At 36.3% G+C, this 18,923-nt stretch overlaps 1 long non-coding RNA gene across 1 annotated transcript; it reads left to right on the top strand.

Moving 5' to 3' along the window:
* The first annotated feature begins 11,747 nt into the window (after positions 1-11,747).
* LOC103095619 (uncharacterized) lies at positions 11,748-18,130 on the top strand. The gene is made up of 3 exons (XR_001629730.2): positions 11,748-16,051; positions 16,330-16,379; positions 17,012-18,130. It is a non-coding gene; the product is annotated as an uncharacterized LOC103095619 (long non-coding RNA).
* The last annotated feature ends 793 nt before the right edge of the window (positions 18,131-18,923 follow it).

The following is an 18,923-nucleotide window of genomic DNA, read 5'->3' as shown; positions in this document are numbered from 1 at the left end:
ATTATCCCTTTGTTTATCATCAGTCAATGCATTATCTGTTACAGTTTTCATTTTGGAAGAATCTTCTTCTATTTGACAGAACTTGAGAATCAATCCATAAATCAATTTTAAAAATATTACTTCAATACGGATATCTTCAGGATATATTTAATCAACTTCACTTGAATAATTTTTCCTCTGAGATTAACCTCTCTCTATATCTTCTTTGTACATAGCTATTTACATGTTGTTTGCCCTATTAGACTGAAAGCTATGAGAGCAGAGATTTTTTTCATATTTACATCACAAGCACTAAATATATCTATTTAGTCCCTGGCACAAAGGAAAATACTTGTTGTTTTGCTTTTTCTTAACTTCTAGATCAAACTTTTGAGAAATTTTGGGAGAAAAATCTGAATTCTAAAATGTCAGAAAACACTTGTCAAAAATGTTTGTAAATGTAACTGAAAAAAATAATTTTTCTTTAAAAACTTAAATGCAGTAGTTTAAATGTGAGATGAACACTGATTGCTGTGTGCATAGAAAAAAAGTTGTAGCATACCAGAACTATTGTGGAGATAGAAAGGCAAAGTTGGAAACTGATAGGAAATGCATGGATAAAAGGAGAGGAATTAAGGATAATATGAGGACAGTTAGGTGGGTCACTGGATTGAGAGTCTAGAGACAGGAAGTCCTAGGTTCAAATATGACCTCAGACACTTCCTAGCTGTGTGACCCTGAACAATTCACTTAACCCCCATTGTCTAGCCCTTACCATTCTTCTTCCTTAAAAACCACTAACAGTATTAATTCTAAAATGGAAAGTAAGGATTTTCTTTGTAAAGAAAGGAAATATGAGGCTGCAAAACTAAGAAAAAGAATATTGTCTCATTTTCTTTCCCATACTTGTAATTTCTGCATTTTATTCTTTGATTTGCTAAATCTTCATTTAGTAATGGGTTTGTTAATATTTCCTTAATTGGTTATAGTTTTTAAAGTTCTCTTCTATAAAGGCTTTAAAAAATTTTATGTACCTATGTGCAATTTTCTGATCCTTAAATATACTGTTTATTTTTGTAAAAGTGTCATATTATACTGAGAAATACATTTATACATTAGTTGTTCCTCAGAAAAGTATATGTTAGGAATAAATTCTATAACAACTTATTTACCTAAATGTTTTCCTTTTTTTAATCTTTGTTAGATTTGTCCAAAACTGAGAAAGGAACGTTAATTTCTCCTACCATGATTGCATTGCCATTTTAGTGATATTTCAATTCAATTAATTTTTTCTTTATTTAGTTGCTATGTAATTTGGAACAAATAAGTTTGGATGTAATATGGAGCACATAACATTGATATTGTTGTGTTGCGTATGGTTCCCTTAAGCAATTTGCCTTTTTAAAAAATCTTTCTGATTTTAGGTCCATTTGACAGTGCTGAGGATTTGGGTGTCAAGAGTAGAGAGGACCTTGAATATGGAATCAAGCATACTTGGATTCAAACCTCATTTCAGATATTTATTACTGTGTGACTTTGGGTAAGTCACATCTCCCTGTAACTCATTTTTGTCGTCTGCAAAATGGAGGTGTTGGATAGGATGGCCTTCAGGGCCCCTTCTAGCTCTAAGTTTATAGTATCATAAACTTTTTTCCAAGATTTTCAATAGCTGTGGCTGCTGAGGAAGCAGGGGCTGTAGAGACTGTTTCCAAGTCTCATATTCACAAGCATTGCTTCCTTGTGTGTGGAACAGGATATCATGAAAAATGAAGCCCCACACCCATTTAAATGTATCATAATCTCAGAGTCAGAAGTCAAAGTATAAGACAGACTTTATTGGTAGCTTCTTAAAGGGACATTCCTGGCTTTGGATGCATTTGAATTCCAAAGAATAATTTATAGGACTTTCCAATCACAAAAGCCTTCTCCAATCTCCCTCCTCCCTTACAATTTCAGGATTGAAGTTGTAACTTTCATTCTGTGATCCTATCAGATTCTAGTTATCAGACTCTACCCATAAGTATGAGTAACCAGTGAGATAGGGCTCAAAGAGATATGCAAATGATATCTTTAAGAAAATTATGGAGTTGTATTATTGCCCTTGCCTTTGTTATCAATCATCCTTCCCGGATTTTGGTCCCAGCTGAAGCCTGCCTCCAGACTAGATAAGCCACATAAGGTTTTTTTTTAATATATATAGAAATAGACAGACTGGATGTTTTATTGGAGAAGAGAGGGCAGTTTTATTCTAAGAGGAAACACTAATTCTTAACTGGGGTCCAGAAAATATTGGGGTACAAATCCACTCCAAAAATATATTTAATTCTATTTCACACAATCCCCACTTTTCTTATTTCAGTGATATGTTATTCTCACTTGCCTCAGTTTCCCTCTATAAAATAACAATAATATTGTTTAAACATTAGACTTCCTTGCACTTGGGTAACATTCTCATAGCCAACAAACTTAGTCTTCAGAAACCATCTTCTGACAGTTGTAAATGATAATTTTAGTATTGTGACTTAAAATCTTAATTAATTGGTTACCAGGGAAAATCCCAAATAATAAAATACCCAAGTCAGATGGAAATTGTGGTGATTTTAATTAATATAGAGAGAAGGCATTAAGGAGAAGAGAGAGGGAGAGGAAAGAGTTAATTTAAACTACTCTGGCTCAGGCTGAGCCAGGCAGGAGTTAAAGGTCTTGTCCAAAGGGGCCTCCCTGAGCCCAAGGGAAAAGGAAGTCAATCTTATCATCACCATGAGACTGTCTCAAGGAAGCTGTCTGAGTGAGCTCCTCCAAGAGTTCAAGGATTGAACTGGCACCCAGCTGCTCACAGGAAGTGATCAGCCAGAACCAACTTTCCGGGAAAGAGTTTTTCTCAATCAAGAACTTCTTGGAGATAGCAAGGGAGCCAATACCCTTGTGTCTCCTCCTCTAAATTTTCACATCTACCAATCACATCAAAGGCTTTCTCCAGGACTGCCCATACTTTTAGTTCTCACCTTCTTTGATTAGATTTTTGAGTTACTTAATGCTTCTTTGTTAAGTTCACCTTTTGTTAGTTTCTTGACCTTTTTGTGATTCATTTAACCTTTATAATTACTTAACACCTTTTTGTATTAAGGTCTAAAAATAGACTTAGCTTAAAGTTCTAGCTTCACTATAAGATGAGAACTAAGTACCTTCATTGTTCAATTAGGAGATTACAACTTTATCTTCCCCTAAACTATGTCTAAGTAGGGTGGAGTAATGTAAAGTACTAGAAGACATTCCTGATTCTGTTAAAGAGAGTGTCTTCATTGTTACAATCAGGAGAGAGCTAAATCAAATCTTCTAAAGTATGGTCTTAGTAGGGTGGAGTAGTTTTAAAATTCACACAGTCAGGGATGGGTCTTCTCAGGAAACTTCCTCCCTCTGCACCAAGTTGTTTGCAGAAATTCTGGAGATGTTCCTGCTAAAAATCTTTTGCAAGGCAGATTTTCAACAATATTTGTGAACATAAGTAACAACACTTTTGCAGATAAAATCTACCTCAGATTCTGTAAGAGATGCAGAAAGTCCTGGGCCATAATACTGAACCTAAGATTCAAGCTCCAGTCATGATCAGTTAAAACTGGAGGTCTTCTTCTATAACTTTCTTCAGGACTTTAAGTACATATCATTAAAAATCTCCCTTAATTAAAGCTAGTACTTAATATAGTCTAACCTTCAATTACCAATATACTTGGTTGTTTGGTTTGGTAAATGGAAACTTTCATTTCACAGTTTGCATTCTGTGCTGGTTATAGGAATTTATCATAAAAAACAAAAGTTGAGGAAAAGATTATAACTGTCCTCATTGATTCCTTTAGGTCTACACCTGAAGAGGACACAGAGTGAGTGCCTTAAAACTGACTTCATGTGCAGGCCAGAGCTATCAATGGCTTGTTCCATGACTGTTTCACTCAGAGATCATCAGAATCCACTGGGCCTTACCCCACATTCAGTCTTAGGCTAAGATCATCCTTTTGACTTCCTTAGAAGGACTTTTCACTTGCCCTCTGAGTGCCTTGTAGTTCTTCTCTTGATGGTGGATCATCAGACAGTCATATTTGAATTCCAAACTCACAATAATATCAATTGAGATCCCAAAAGCCTTTTACCTTAAATGACAAATCTTACCCATTACAGCTCAGAGAATTTCACCTTCTCAGTGGTCCAATTCCATTAACCTGAAATCCATAACTCAAACAAGCTTTTTGTCTTGCTTATTTTGCCTACTCCAATGAATTCTTAAAGCTCTACAAGTTTATAGATAAATGTTTTCTTTTTATGTTCTCCATAAAATAAATGCTAATTCTGTATATGCTTTATCCTTTATCCTTACAGACTCTTCTTAATCTATGATAAATCTAACTGAAAAGATTTTATCTCTACTTATTACAATTTCTTTCTTTCTCTGAGAATACTCAGGGCCATGAGGGCTTTCCCCCACTTCTTGGTAGTGGGGAAATAAGATAATTAATTGCTTAAACTTAGGAGTCTCAAAACATTCACTCTTTTTCCCTTCAAAGCAGAACAGAATTCTCTTTTTTGTCTTCTACATCTCACATACTTACTATGTGAAACTTGACATATGATGTTCCACCCAACAAACTTTACTCTAATTAAATTTACTCTAATTAAAATTCTTTAACAACTTGTTTCTTTCATATTCTAATCCAACATTCCTCTCATCTTCTACTTGCTTTTCACCATAATAATTCAAATGAACTTCACTCCACGAGGTATTATTTTACCTGCTAATTAGTGGCTCAAAAGAGCCTAGATTATATGTGTCACATATATCATTTACATACTATATCTTAGCACACTGTCTTATACAATTCACCTCATACACTAATTTATTCCACAGTACAAATTCATAAATCATTTGTGATTAAATAAAGTCACATGATACAGGCAGATTGCATTTTAAAACACATTCACTTTTGAACAATGAAAACATCCAAAGTACAAATTTTGGGAGTAATCCATACACTACTTAGTCATATTTCATATATCATTTAACAGTATTCTAAACTACTGATACATGTTCCATTTCACATTTACATACTTGAAACTTTTTCTTTTTCAATGCTCATAGTATTTTCACTTGTGGGCACAAAATTTTAGTGCTTCATCACCTCTTTCTTCTAAAAAGCCGGTACTAATTTTTTATACTCTTGTTATTGAAACATTAAGCTTCTTTAAACAGCCAGTAATTACTATGAGTTTGCTTCTTATCTGTTTCTTGAAGAAAGCCCTTTCTGCCAATCAGGCTGGTTACCTGTCAATTGATTAAGAAAGACATCAATCAATTTTCAATTTTAATTTACTCAGATAAAAACCATTCTTGATATGTTCAATAATTCAAACCATTTAACCACTGTATTCACTTTAAATCTCAGTGAGAACAGCCAGCATGCTTTCCTACTATTAGACTGGTACAGAATAAAACCCTTCTATAATCTCATAAAACCCTGATAGACAATTTTCAACACTGAATCACTTTTATATTCAATTCACTTGTTTCAATGAGCACATTTTAGAATCACCTATGATTTTCCAAAACCACATATACACACATTCCAACCTTGAAATTAATATCATTTAAGAAATCCAATTGAGATCAAATATCCTTCTTTCTTTTTTTTCCACCTTCCCTGTCTGTGGCCAGTAGAAAAGAAAGGGAAAAATTATGTCAAACATCTTTTTCCTACCTTTGTCTTCTATAAAGCAGAGGACAAAATCCCTTTTCATTTAGTTAAGCCATCCTAGAATATAAGAAATTCAAAATTCACGCCAAAATGCCTTCTTGAATCTCTTAATTCATTCTCTTGTCTTTCATAACTCCCCCACATTCTGGAATGACAGGGGAGAGAAAGACAGTTACCTCATCAATCACATAGAGGTTTCTTCCCAACCTCCCCTTGTGTGCACATGACAACATAGAGTTACAAGAAACAGGCAGCAAACAGTAAAATTAACTTTGAAATATGTTTCAGCAGCATTCCCAGGAACAAGAGGATCTACTAATGTTTTCACTCAAGTGTAATGAGCCTAACCTCATTCAGCAGTTCTCACAGTTATGTCTTAAGGCTTCAGCAGCATAGGGGGACAGTCTAATTTCTCTTCAGTGCTTTGTCCTTATTCTTATCAGAGCCAAAGGAACTCAGTTTCCACTATCAACTTGGTGATCTTAAGTTCTTAATTCTTAATTTCTTGATTCAACTCTCCACCTTCCCTGAGAAAGGAGGGTGCCATGTGGTATGAAAATCCCAGTCAATTTCTAATGCTCTTGCTATTCCCTGCAACACCCTAGTTGTAAAATGAGCTCCATTATTGGAATCAATATTTTTTATAAGCCCATTTCTAGGCTTAAAATGTTCAAGCAAAACTCTGATAGCAATTCTAGCAGTGTCCTGACTGACTCTTGCCAGCTGTTTTGATCTCAGTAAATTTGTTAACACTTGATTCAATAGTTCTACATGAGACAATTTTTCCCTTTGCTAGAAATTTGGCCATTCTCATCTACATATTCAAAGCCTGGTTGAGTGCATATAATTCACAGGTTTTGGCTGACCAAGCCTCTGGAGAGGTGGCCTCTGTTCACTAAGCAGCTTTGTTTACATTAGTCATAGCATATCCATTTCTCCTTTTTCCATCAAAAACTTGTGAGGACTCATCTATAAATAGGTTCATTTCCCCAGGTAGGGGAGACTCTTGTCAATCCTTTCCCACTTTAGTCTGGTAATATGTCATTTCCAGGCAATAATTCTCTTTTTTCCCCTCAGGATTCTTCTTCCTGGTTATGCACAGAAACATTGCAGGAGTCAAATAGGAATCTGATGTCAGAACTAGGTCATCTTTCTCTAACAAGACTTCATATCCTTGAGCTGGACTGTAAAGTCCTCTTCAGTTCTGAGAATTTCTCTCGTCCCTCTGAGTTCCACCTTATGGAATTTAGACATTCCTTCTCTGCAAATTGTAATTGCCCTGATATTTTCTCTTGCTCATATTTCATTATTATTGGTTGGTTCATAGGTACAGGAAATTTTTCTCCTTTTACCCCAGTCACACAGTAAGTTTCACTTTACAAAGCTTAGCCCTTGGGGCCAGCACAATAAGGGCTAACCTAGCAGCATTCATATCTATCAGGAAGGCAAACTCCACTTCCTGATTCCCCACCTTCAATGTTATCAAAAGCTCCAGTTGGGAGTCATCAGTCTCTGACTCCTTTTGTCTTCAGTCTCTGAGAGAGAGAGATTCTCTCTGTTGTTTGGGACAATTCTTTCCCAAGTAGCCTGCTTTTCCACAGCAATAGCACATAAGAGGGACACATATAGACTCTGGAGGCCTTCCAAATTGATTGTTCCATCCTTTCTTTCTGGAAATCGTTCCATTACTAAATTGTCCTTCCTGCTGTAGCTTCTCTTTCATTGTCACAAATATTTCTTGGGCTTATTTGTAAGAACTTATTTGGCTCATTCATCAATCTTCCACTTTCCAGAGCTTCCTACTATCTGGCCAGGAATTAGTCACATCTTGCTCAGAGTTAAAAAAAAATCAGTAAGGATTTCATCTCTCTCCTGTTTGGCTTCAGATAGCTCATGTAGGTCCTGATTCTGGGGGCACAGCTGTTTGTATATCCTGAGTAATAATTCTCTTAAGATCTCTCATATTCTCCTGATCATTGTGATCCCAATTGGATCTTGGAGAGGGAATTTCTATTTGCCTCTCCGCCCACTTTGGATTACAGGATACTTATGGTCCCAGACCTTCATAGCAACTTGCTTTATCTGACCCTGTTCTTCCTCTGAAAAGAGGTGCTCCAAAATTGGCATCAGTTCAGTCCATGTACATATACTTGGTCCCAGAAATTGGTTAAATTGCTTTGCCAGACCAATTGGGCCTTCCAGCAGGTTTTTCATCTCTCTCTTAAAGTTTCTCATATCAGAACCACTCAGGGGAGCATTAACACATCCAATTCCCTGTCCTCTCCTCAATGGATATTGTTTCACTATTTCACCCAGTGGTAAGTTTCTCTGGTAGGTTAAATTCTACTCAGGTGAAGGTTCTGATTCTTGAGGAATAGCAGGTTCTTTTTTCCTTATTTTCCTTTAAAGCAAACGTTCCCACCTCTGGACGTCAGAGGGCAGCCTATGCACATTATTCCTCATTTCTACGCTGTTTTGAACTCACATAAAGGTTCTACAATTGACTCACTCTATCCTCCAAATAGGGGATAAATCCAGGCAAAACACATCACCATTATCTAGGGGCATCTCAGTTCAGTTGAGACAGCAAAATTTTACAAATGTCTTCATATCAAAATGTGTATATGTAGATGAATCATCCCAGGATTGTAATCTGATCCCTAAAGAGCTGTCTTGGGGGATCTCAGCTATACTTCTTTTCTGCTGCAATTCTTTCTTGAGTGTTTCTGATCCATCTTCCCTACATTTAATCTTCATTTATCTCTAGGATTGTAATTTCTAGCACTCTGAAACAACCTTTGCTGACCACCTTTGTCGGCAATTCAGCCCCAAACCACTTGAATGAGTTCATCAACACAAATGCTCTCATGGGAATGGGGTTCCTGTTCCTAGAACAGACCTAGTCCCAGCTCATTCTGCCTGAGCTGTCCAGTAAGCTTAGAATGCTAGAATAATATTCTGAGAATAATAGACATAATTCTATTTCACACACTGGACTAATGGGGGAGAAAGGAGAGGTCCTAGAATTAAGACTGAACATTTGGGAGCTGCTACTAGTTCTAGGGTTCTTGGACACAAGCTCCTAGGTTTTCTCCACTTGGCTCTGAGGGGAAATGAAAATAGTGAAATGATTGGGAGTAAACTGTCTCATCCTCAGTGAATATTACTGCTTCAGCCATCTTGCCTTGCCTAGCCCAGAAATGGCAGTTAGTTGGGAACTGGAGTTGTGGTAGGAGTAGGGATGATGGCTAACATTTTTCCACCTGGTATTTTGGGGACCACCATTCCTGGGAATCTTGCTTAACTGCCCATGAGTGGCAGTTGGTTGATACTTAGTGTCAAGAGTGGAGGAGCTGGTGAGCTTTTTCTCCAAAAAAGCTGTGTCATTACCTTCCCTTGATGGCTTTGGTTGTAGGTTATCCTAGAAGGGATGGTGATCTATAGAGTTTTCACTTCTATTCCTAGGACTCTTAGGCATGGAGTCCTTGTTTTGTGGGGAAGTGATGGACAAGATGGTGGCAGTTGTTTGGGTATCCTGGAACACTTTGACTTGTTTATTCTTCAGAATGGCTTGCTGTATCAGGTAGGCTACTTTGCCTATCCCAGTGGTGGTAGTTGGTTGGCTGTTGTTGGTTGTGAGGGCTAGAATGGATAGTGATCCCTTCGTCACAAAAGTTACTAACAGCAATTTTTTATTATATTGTTATAAAAGAAAGAAAAATACAGAAATTATTTTGCATATATTCAGGAATGTCTTGTTTTTCTCTTTTTTAATTGCTCCATCATTTTAGATTCTAAAAGAATGGAAAATAGGTGTGAGATTAGGTGAGTATTTGTGCCTTATCTATATATTCATCCACCCTTTGCAGGGATCAAGCAGGTTAAAGAGCTGAAAGATGGTTTAGATTTGGTTGAATCTCTATAATTAGAAGTAGAGCAGGTAGTAGTTGAAACAGGGAAAAAAAATGATTCCAAAATTGGAGAATGACCATTCATGTTTACTGAATGCTTACTGTAAGTAAAATTCTCAATGGAGAGAGAGGACATGAAAAAGATAGGATATAGTCCTTGAACAAAAGGAATTTAAATTTTTAATTTCATGAGTCTAGAGGGAGCCTAAGGGTAACACATGTGTCCTAAACAAGGAAACAAAAATGTTAACTATAATAGGCAATAGATTATAAGATGTAAGAGAATGATATTAAAGTTTTGTTTGCCTCTGAAGTGTAATATGTAATGTAATATGTAATGAAGGCATCCCAGAGGAATAACTGTATGTACTCCATATAATTTTTTCTAAATGACATGTGTTTTTTTTTCTCATGTGTTTCTTCATTTTTTTAGTGCTAGAGCACAAGTACATTCTACCATTGTATAAATAATAAAAGTGGAATAAAATTATTCTAACTTTTCTCAAGTTGTAATTTTTCTGATTTCATTTTTTCCTTCCTAAATCATTGATAAATGCAGAAATAATTCCAGAAAAACTCTACTTGATGAATACTTTTAAACTAAAATTGATGCCTCGTTTTAAAAAAAAAAATTCTGTAACTTTAAAAATACTGTGTTAGATTGTCAAAAATATTTATCTAATAGCTTTTGAAATGACTGTTTCTTCCAGATGACCTTTTTGTATCTTGTTTTAGTTTTAACTGAAATGTGCAATTAGTTTATCTGAGAATAGTCAGCTGAATGAAAACATGAAAGTATGAAAAGGTCTGTGTGTGGGTTCAATGGTCATATCTGAATATTTAAAATCCTTACAAGTTTCAAGCAAATCTCAGAATCTTTCATTTAAAATTAGAGGGGTCCTTCAAGATTATCTAACTTTAATCACATCACTCTAAAGATGAGGAGACTGAGACCCAAAAAAGGATTAAGCAATTTGCCCAAAGTTGACACAGAGGGAAAATAGCAGAATTGTCATTTGTACCAGATCCTTTAGCTCCAAATTCCACATCATTTTATACTCGATCATGTATTTCCTCTCTGAGGGATTTCTGGATGTGTCTTCTGTTCCTGACCAGTCTGGAAAATGTTTATGACATCGAACTGTATAGTTTCTTTTTCTTGATTTTTTCAAGCACATCATCCCATTGAAATGACCCTTCTACAATGATTCCAAGTAGGGAGGTGACCCTTCATAGTTAGCTCTAAACAAGATTCTTTCCTAAACCATAATTGAACTTTTCTGTTCCCTCACTTATTTTTGTTTTTAGTGGTACATATACTTTGCCTGGTTGTGTGTGTGTGTGTGTGTGTGTGTGTGTGTGTGTGTGTGTGTGTGTGTTGGTTTGGTTTGGTTTTCCTGAATTTAATAAAAAAAATTATGAATTGGATTTCTTGAGATTGTTCTCCACCATGCTACTTTCATAGCCAGAGAAGTGGCTTTACATTTCCAGTCTCTTTACATTTACAGTCCAGTCTCCAGGTTTCATTGCTTCTTATGGTTTAGCTCAATGACGATACCTCTCTGAGAAACTACACATTAGCTGAATATATTTTAGTTGAAGTCAACCAGTAATGGAAATAATTCCCAAAATTCATTATCTTCAGAGATTTCATAACAACAGAATAACAACTGGATCTTTACCTAAGAAAATGTCAGATTAAGATTTAATTTGCTAAACATGATTTCCTGTTTCTGTCTAGTTAGCCAATTCTGATTTCAGTATTTAAGAACATATGTAATGAGGATGTAAGGCAATCAGCAAAACTTATCTGAAACTAATTTTCAAAACTTGTACTTTTTTGTATTCTACTTTATTTGAAAACAACATTATTGTTTTATACATTATATTGTTTATTTGAAAACAACATTAAAATGTTTTCAGTAGTGGAATGAAATAGTCATACCTGTGACTTTGTTAAAAATATTAATTTAATAGTGTGCAGGATGAATCTATGGTGGGGAAGATAGGGCAAACATGAGGTTGAGTCTGTGTTTATAGATAGAATATTCATTTAGGGTTGTTGTTGGGTCATAATAGATATAACTTAGCAACTGATTAGATAATGGGATAAGGAAGAGAGGAAGAAGTCAAGAATCACCATGAGATTGCAAACCTAGGAGAATGGTAGAATAGTGATGCCATTCATAGAAATGACATGGACAGAAGAGGAATGGGGTTAGGGGAAAATATGAGTTATATTTTGTACATGTTGTGCTTGAGATGCCTATGAGACATCCAAAAGGAGATTTCCACAAGGCATTTGGCGATATGGGTAGTATATGTGAAAGATTATCTAAAGATGCATAATTTGGAAGTCATTGGCATCAAAATGGTGAGCTCACTAAGACTGTAGAGGGATGTTTTAAGATAGAAACAAGAGATACAGCCCTCATTAATGGAAGATAGACAGATGATCAAATAAAAGAGAATAAGGAGTGTTCAGATAAGTAGTTCAAGAATTAAGGCAGAGCAGTGTTGTTTCTTCTTGACTTCTGTCAAGGGAGCTAAAAGTACTAAGGAATAGATTGTGGTTAAGAATGCTAAAAAACTACAGAGAGGTGAAGAATGAGAAGAGCCCAATTTTGCAATTAGATCATTAGTAATTTTGGAGAGGTTAATTTCAGTCAAACAGTGATCAATATGGATCAGTAAGGAAGCAATGGCTATAAATTATCTTTTCTAGGAATTCACCTATGAAAGAAGAGTCACAGAATGTCAGATAAAAGGATGTGAAAGACTTTTACAATAGAGAGGAGACCTAGACATATTTGTCATCTTCAGGAAAAGAGTGAGCAGGTACAAAAAAATGACAGATGAGAGAAAGAGAATTGTTATAGATACAAGCTTCCAAAGGATACAGGAGGAAATAAGATCAAAAACACCAGTGAAAGATTAGACTTTATACAAAGTGTTACTTTTTTCTGGGAGTTGATAAGAAAGGAAGCAAAAAGGGTGGAATTAATAAAATAAACAAAAGGGATTTGAGGAATAAATAATAATAGAAAAGGAGTTCAAAATGGAAGGCTTTTAATTTTTCAGTACAGTAGGAAAAGGGAATTCTTCATTGAAGAGGTATGGAAAGGAGATAATATAGGGAATTTGAAGTGAGAAGAAAAAAATTGGAATAACTAATATCAAGAGTATGACAGAGAAAAAGGAAAGAAAAATAAGATTACCATGCAGCTATGAGGATCCTATTGATATCAGATAACACTAGTTTTGTAGGCCGAGGTGGGAGAGCCACATGCAAGAAGCAGAGAAGACCTATACTGAGTTTTGTGGAAAGGAAACTAGACTAACAGTTTGTGTGGGGGAAGGGCCAACTGAGAGTGGCAGTTGGGTCTTGTGACTAGCACTTCCTTCCTGCCGGGAGTGGCAATTGGGTCTGGTGACTAGCACTTCCTTCCTGCCGGGTGGGACTGGCTTGCGGGTGTCAGAGGAGAGAGGAGCTTGTTCAGCCCAGTCTGGAGTGGCATGCTCTTCTTGGTTCAGCCCAAAGACACAGGCTTCTAAAGGTTAGAATTGTTCTTGTTTGCTTTCTGTGTACTGCTAAGATTCTGAATTAGAACAACGAGAGTAGACGGGAGTGGGACAAACTTTCCACCAGCCTCTGGGGCCTGGCCTCAGGTCTGAAGCTGAGAAAAACTCCAATCCCAACTGGATTATTAAACTTTATATTATTAAATTCACAGTCAGATAAGTGGACTATCTTTCTGGTCATAGAGGGAGCTGAACTTCAGTTTCAGTCATTCAAAGACAAACCGTCCTTATTGGACCCCTGCTGTTTACTCTCAGCAGGGGGCATCTCCCTCCCTTGCCTCACCAAGCAATATACCCTCTCTCCCCTTAACTCCTCATTATCCCATACAAACCCCCCATTATCCCCCTGTTTTCCAAATCTTCCTATTTCCTTTCCCAATAAATATTACAGTTTCAACCAGGATTGAGATTTGACAATATGTAACTAATTATAAAACAAGAAAGGAAAGGTAATCAAAGGCATTGGGTAGTGTAGAGATGAACTGGTCAGTAATAGGGTCAAAACTGTTAAGTCAAAAAAGGGAAGATACAGCTAGAGTAATGGAACTGGAGAAGAGGAAGAGCTTGAGGCACCAGAGATCATGATGATAATTTTTAAAATAGGGTTAGGATGAGTAAGAAGATGGGAAATATGGAAAGGATAAAAAGTTGTGCTCCTTGAAAGGAATTTCTGATTTCTGGATTACTCAGATAGAACAGTTATGATTGATGTTTCCATCCTTTCGATCCTTAAGATGCAGCCATTGCTATAGGAGACTAATGTCGAGAGATTAAGGTAGGGCAAGAGAGTCGAGAAAACTGGTGAACTGTGTGGAGTCAGGGTCATATAGGGGATTTTTGACATATATTGAGGTATCAAGTATGAGGCAAGATGTTTGGGTGGAGAAGAAGACTGAATTATTACTGAACTCTTTGAAAAAGGAAAACTAGTGAACTGCAATGAGTTAGAAAGACTCCAGCAAAAGGATCTTGATGGGTTATAAAGGTGACTGATAAAATGTAATCTCAACTTGACCCTCATTGTAGCAAAACAACTTCTTTTTACTCCTACTAGGAGTAAAAAGAGCCAACTGAGCGACCCTCAAAGAGTTCTGGGAGTCACAATATAAAGCAAGAGCACAGGTAATTGATGGTACATAGTATAGAGAATGTTTTATATGTACTATATATAAAGGTTGTCTATCAGACATAGAGGTGTATGGGAGAGGGGTGTATGGGGTGCTCAGGGAGGGGTAATATCTCTGGTATGGAGGGCTTGTCGTGCCCTTCTAGGGCAGCTCTCCAGCCTCTGACCCCCACCTGACACCCAGCTCTCACTTGTGGCTCCTAGTAGCTGCTAGCATGGGGCAGTGGCCACACCCCGGGCAACGGCTTCGACAGGCCAGCTAAACCTTGTGAGGGTAGCCATCGGGTCGACATTGACCCCTGGTGAACTAGGGCTTTGCTCACCCAGCATGTGAAGACTGCTTTGGCGGAACAGGCGGAACCAACAAGAAGGTTCAATGGCTGAGATGGTGATGCAGCAAGGCACTGTGGAGTGCTTAGGGCGTGATGGAGCACAAAAGACAACACGACCATCCAATGCAGCTGAGGAAGTCTCCAGGTGTAACGACTTTTCGTGCCAATGGACCCAGGCTTCCAACGCCAAGAGAGTGGGACTGTCTCTGTGCATCGACTTTTCCACTTAAATCTTCATGCACAGGTGTCTTTGTGCACAAAAACGCACAAAGACAATCGTCATCCTCAGTTCAAGAGACAACCAACAACAACATCAGACAGATACTGAGTGAAGAGACAATAATTCCAAGGTAAATTGGCTTTTGAAAATTTAAAGGATCACTAGTCATTTCAGAGATTAATTTCAGTGGAGTGATGACACTATGTTCCAATGGACTGAAATATAAGGAGAAAAAGACGAAAAAAATTTAGATACCATTTTCTAGGAGTTGGACTCAATGAAGATTAGAGGTAATTGTGGGAGCAATCTTCTGAAGAAGTCAGAAGAAAATAGAAAGTGTGGGAGACTTCAGATAAGCAAAGGTTTTTAAGGGTTCCTATGAACATCTTCATTGTCTCCGGATCTGCTGACTCATTTTCTGCTGACCACAAATATGCCCATTCATAAAAGTCCTTTATTTAACCCAACCATCCCTTCAAACTATAATTCCATATCTCTCCTCCCTTTTGCAGCCCAACTCCTAGAAAATGGTATCTAAATTTTTTCCTCTTTGTCTCTTGCTTTATATTGTGACTCCCAGAACTCTTTGAGGGTCGCTCAGTTGTCTCTAAGAGATTAGTTATTCAGGTACTGAGCCTAGGCTTAGAAGGCTGGAGCCTAGAAGAGCAAATACTGGTGATGAACAGTTTGAGTGCAGCAATGCACCTCCTTGGCTGGTGTGTTTATGCTGGGAATCATTATTATGACTGGTAAGTTGACATAAGCCTTATCAAACATTTTACTGGCTAATTAGTATTTTATTTGAAAAAATCCACCTTTTTGTGTTTAATTGCCACAGAAGAACTAAATAATCCCTTGGTAAAGATCATAAATGGTTAGTATTAGTAGGAATATTGGCGATCCTCATTTTGTAAGTGGGAAAAATAAGTCCCAAAGAGAATAGCCACCAAGATGGTCTGAGACTTCATTACTCGTGGCTCCTAATACAATGATCTTGTTTCTCCACTTCAGAATTCACCAGTGACAGAAGCCAGTTGTCTCTGGCAAATGCCATTAGGTCATTTTTTAGTGTTTTACTCACTGAATTATCCTTACTTCCTATATGGAGAGAAGAATATACAAGAGCAAAAGGATAAAAGGAAAAGATCTTCACTTTTCTGGTAAGATCTCTAGATACCGGTGATAAAATTCTTATTGAATAAAACCATCTCTCCCTACTTTTTAAAAACTGCTTTAGTATCTGTACAACCATACCATTTTTCCTTTGTCTTTGAATCTATAGATGATTCTTAGGTGTTCACACTGTCCTTAAATAGGCAATGGCATAGAAGAAAAATAGTAGATGAGAAATTTGAGGATTTTTGTTCAAATCCTAGCTCTATAAATGTCACCTCAGACAAGTCATTTAACCTCTAAAACTCGTTTTCCTCCTCAATAGAATGAGACAGTGGGACTAGATGATGTTCAAAGTCCTTTCCAGCACTAAAAGTAAGTTTCATCAAGTTTTCTGAATTACAAAGTAAGGCCAAAAAAGACCTTGTAGTTGAATGCAGAATAAAATAATAGGTACCTAGAAGGCCTAGAAAAAGAGCTTAGCAAATATTTAGAAATTTCCATTCAGCATAGTAATCTAATGTTTGATAAATCAAAAGATCCAAGTTTTGGGGACAAGAATTTACTCTTTGATAAAAACCATTGGGAAAATTGGAAAATGGTATGGCAGGAACAAGATAAACCAATACCTCCCAAGTATACTAAGATTTGGTTAACATGGGTACAAGATTTTCCTTAAAACCTTTACCTTCCATCTTAGAATCAATACTGCATATGGGTTCCAAGGCAGAAGAATGGTAAGGAGCAGGCAATTACGGTTAAATGACTTGCCTAGGGTCACTGGGCTCGGCAGTATCTGAGGCCAGATTTGAACATAGGACCTCCTGTCTCCAGGCCTGGCTCTCTATCCACTGAAAAATCTAGCTGCAAAGGCTTCCATTCCTTGTTTTTCCTACTTAAGACTGGTCAGGCTTTTAGGCTTAATGTCCACATTTAATTTGATTTTATTTTACATAGATACTAGAATGCACATTAAAATAACCCTGTTTCCTTACCTTCAATTTCAGATGTTTCCAATGGACATCTGGAAAACAAAAGAAAATGCAAAGGGGAAAATCTATTATGTCTATTAAGAAAACCTGTTTTCATCTTTACTTAGAGAATGTTGATGCAGCATTTGTTGACATTCATGAATTCTGTCAATATTCCAGTTATCACTGAACTGTTTGTATATGAGTTTATCTGATGAGAAAATAACCTATTCCTGCTTATAGAATCCAAGCCTCCCTCCCAGATCCATGTTCAAGTTGCTCTGGATTCTTTGAGTTGATGTCAGTCTTAAACAACAAATCAGAACATCAGTAGTCTATCACTTCAAATTTTGAATAGCATTATATACACATTGGTCAGGATAAATCTCTGAATACAAACTCATGCAGTACTTTAAAAAGTCATCTCTTTCCCCTGCTTTAAGCTTGCATTGTATTTAGACTAATAGTCCTGAAGTCTCAGACTTGCTCTATGAGTATATTCTATGGGACTCATTTTTCTTACTTATAAGATGAGAACCTCAAATGTTCCTATCAATACTTAAATAATCATGACCTTTCCCAAGATGTAAAATGACATATTACTACCACTTTCCCATCTGTCTCCTTTATCTTAGTTTTGCCCTTATGCACAGAATTAAAGTTCATTAATTTCTACAGTGTGCTTACATCTAAGAATCTTTCAGTGTTATGATAGGAAATCATTTAAGCTTCTTTGTATATTTTCCCCTAAACCTAGAATGATTCCAGAAATAAGACTGCGATTCCTCAGGTTGAACTTGTTTGCTCATTTTTGGTTTTGCAAAATGTCTCAATCCAAGAAAGTAAAAAAAAAAACTAAAAGGAAATGGATGATGGTAAGTTTTCATCATGGTAAATTTATTAGCTAACTTTAACTATGTGTATTTTCACATTCTAACCACTGAATGATGAGACTATTTGGAACCTCAATTGTAAGCAAGAAAACTAGAGAAACCCATATGGTGATTTGACAAAGCTCCAAGGACAAGAATTCAACAAAACACAACAGTGTAAGAAAAAAATAACACAGCCTTAAAGAGTATGGTTTTATAGTTTATTTTTTGTTTTGTTTTTTCCTTCAGAGGAAATTCTTGTTTTATTATGTACTTAGTAACTATCAACAACAAAAAATATCTAAATAAACAAATGCATGTGCATTTATCATGTGTAATACTTCACATTTTTATAATTTGTTTAAAATATGTGAATTATATATGTGTGTTAATATTAATATCCTGTGTTTTTGAGTTCCCTTTGGATTTGCTTTACTTTGGTACCTTTTTCTCTTGATTTTATGACTATTATTTTTTATGTAATCGTAGTATATATTATTCTTCTCTTTTCCTCTTTGTTTATCTCTTCAAAAAGTGCCCTTATTTTCTTTATATTTCCAATATCTGTCATTTCTAATAACAAAACAATCCATTACATTCAATATCATAATCTAATACTGTATTTTTGTTATTTCCAGTTATTTTGTCATTACAAATAAAGAACTTCCATGAATGTTATCATATATACACAGCTTTTTGCCCTCTCAATAATGTCCATAGGGCCTAAATCTAGTAATAGGATCCCTAGTCAATTAGCATGAAGAATTTTATAGTTCTTAAAATATATTTCCATCTTGTTTCTTTAAAAAAAATAACAATTTATAGCTGCTCTCACAATGTAATAGTAGACCTGTTTCTGCATCTTCCTATAAAATTTAATTTGATCAGCTGAATCAGTCTGGTTCTCAGATAACATATAGTACCAGGACAATATTTAGCTAGATTGGCCTTAGACAGCAGACACAATCTGTTGCCATGACCATACTCTTTCTAAAACCGTATCTTTCCACCTTGGTCATACCCAATGAGACATTTGTTCCAATGCCACAACCTTTCAGGAATGCAAGATTACTTCC

The sequence above is a fragment of the Monodelphis domestica genome, chromosome 4 (genome assembly GCF_027887165.1).
Source record: "Monodelphis domestica isolate mMonDom1 chromosome 4, mMonDom1.pri, whole genome shotgun sequence".
Lineage (NCBI taxonomy): Eukaryota > Metazoa > Chordata > Mammalia > Didelphimorphia > Didelphidae > Monodelphis > Monodelphis domestica.
The sequence above is the reverse complement of the archived record's forward strand: the minus strand, read 5'-3'. Positions and strand labels throughout refer to the sequence as shown.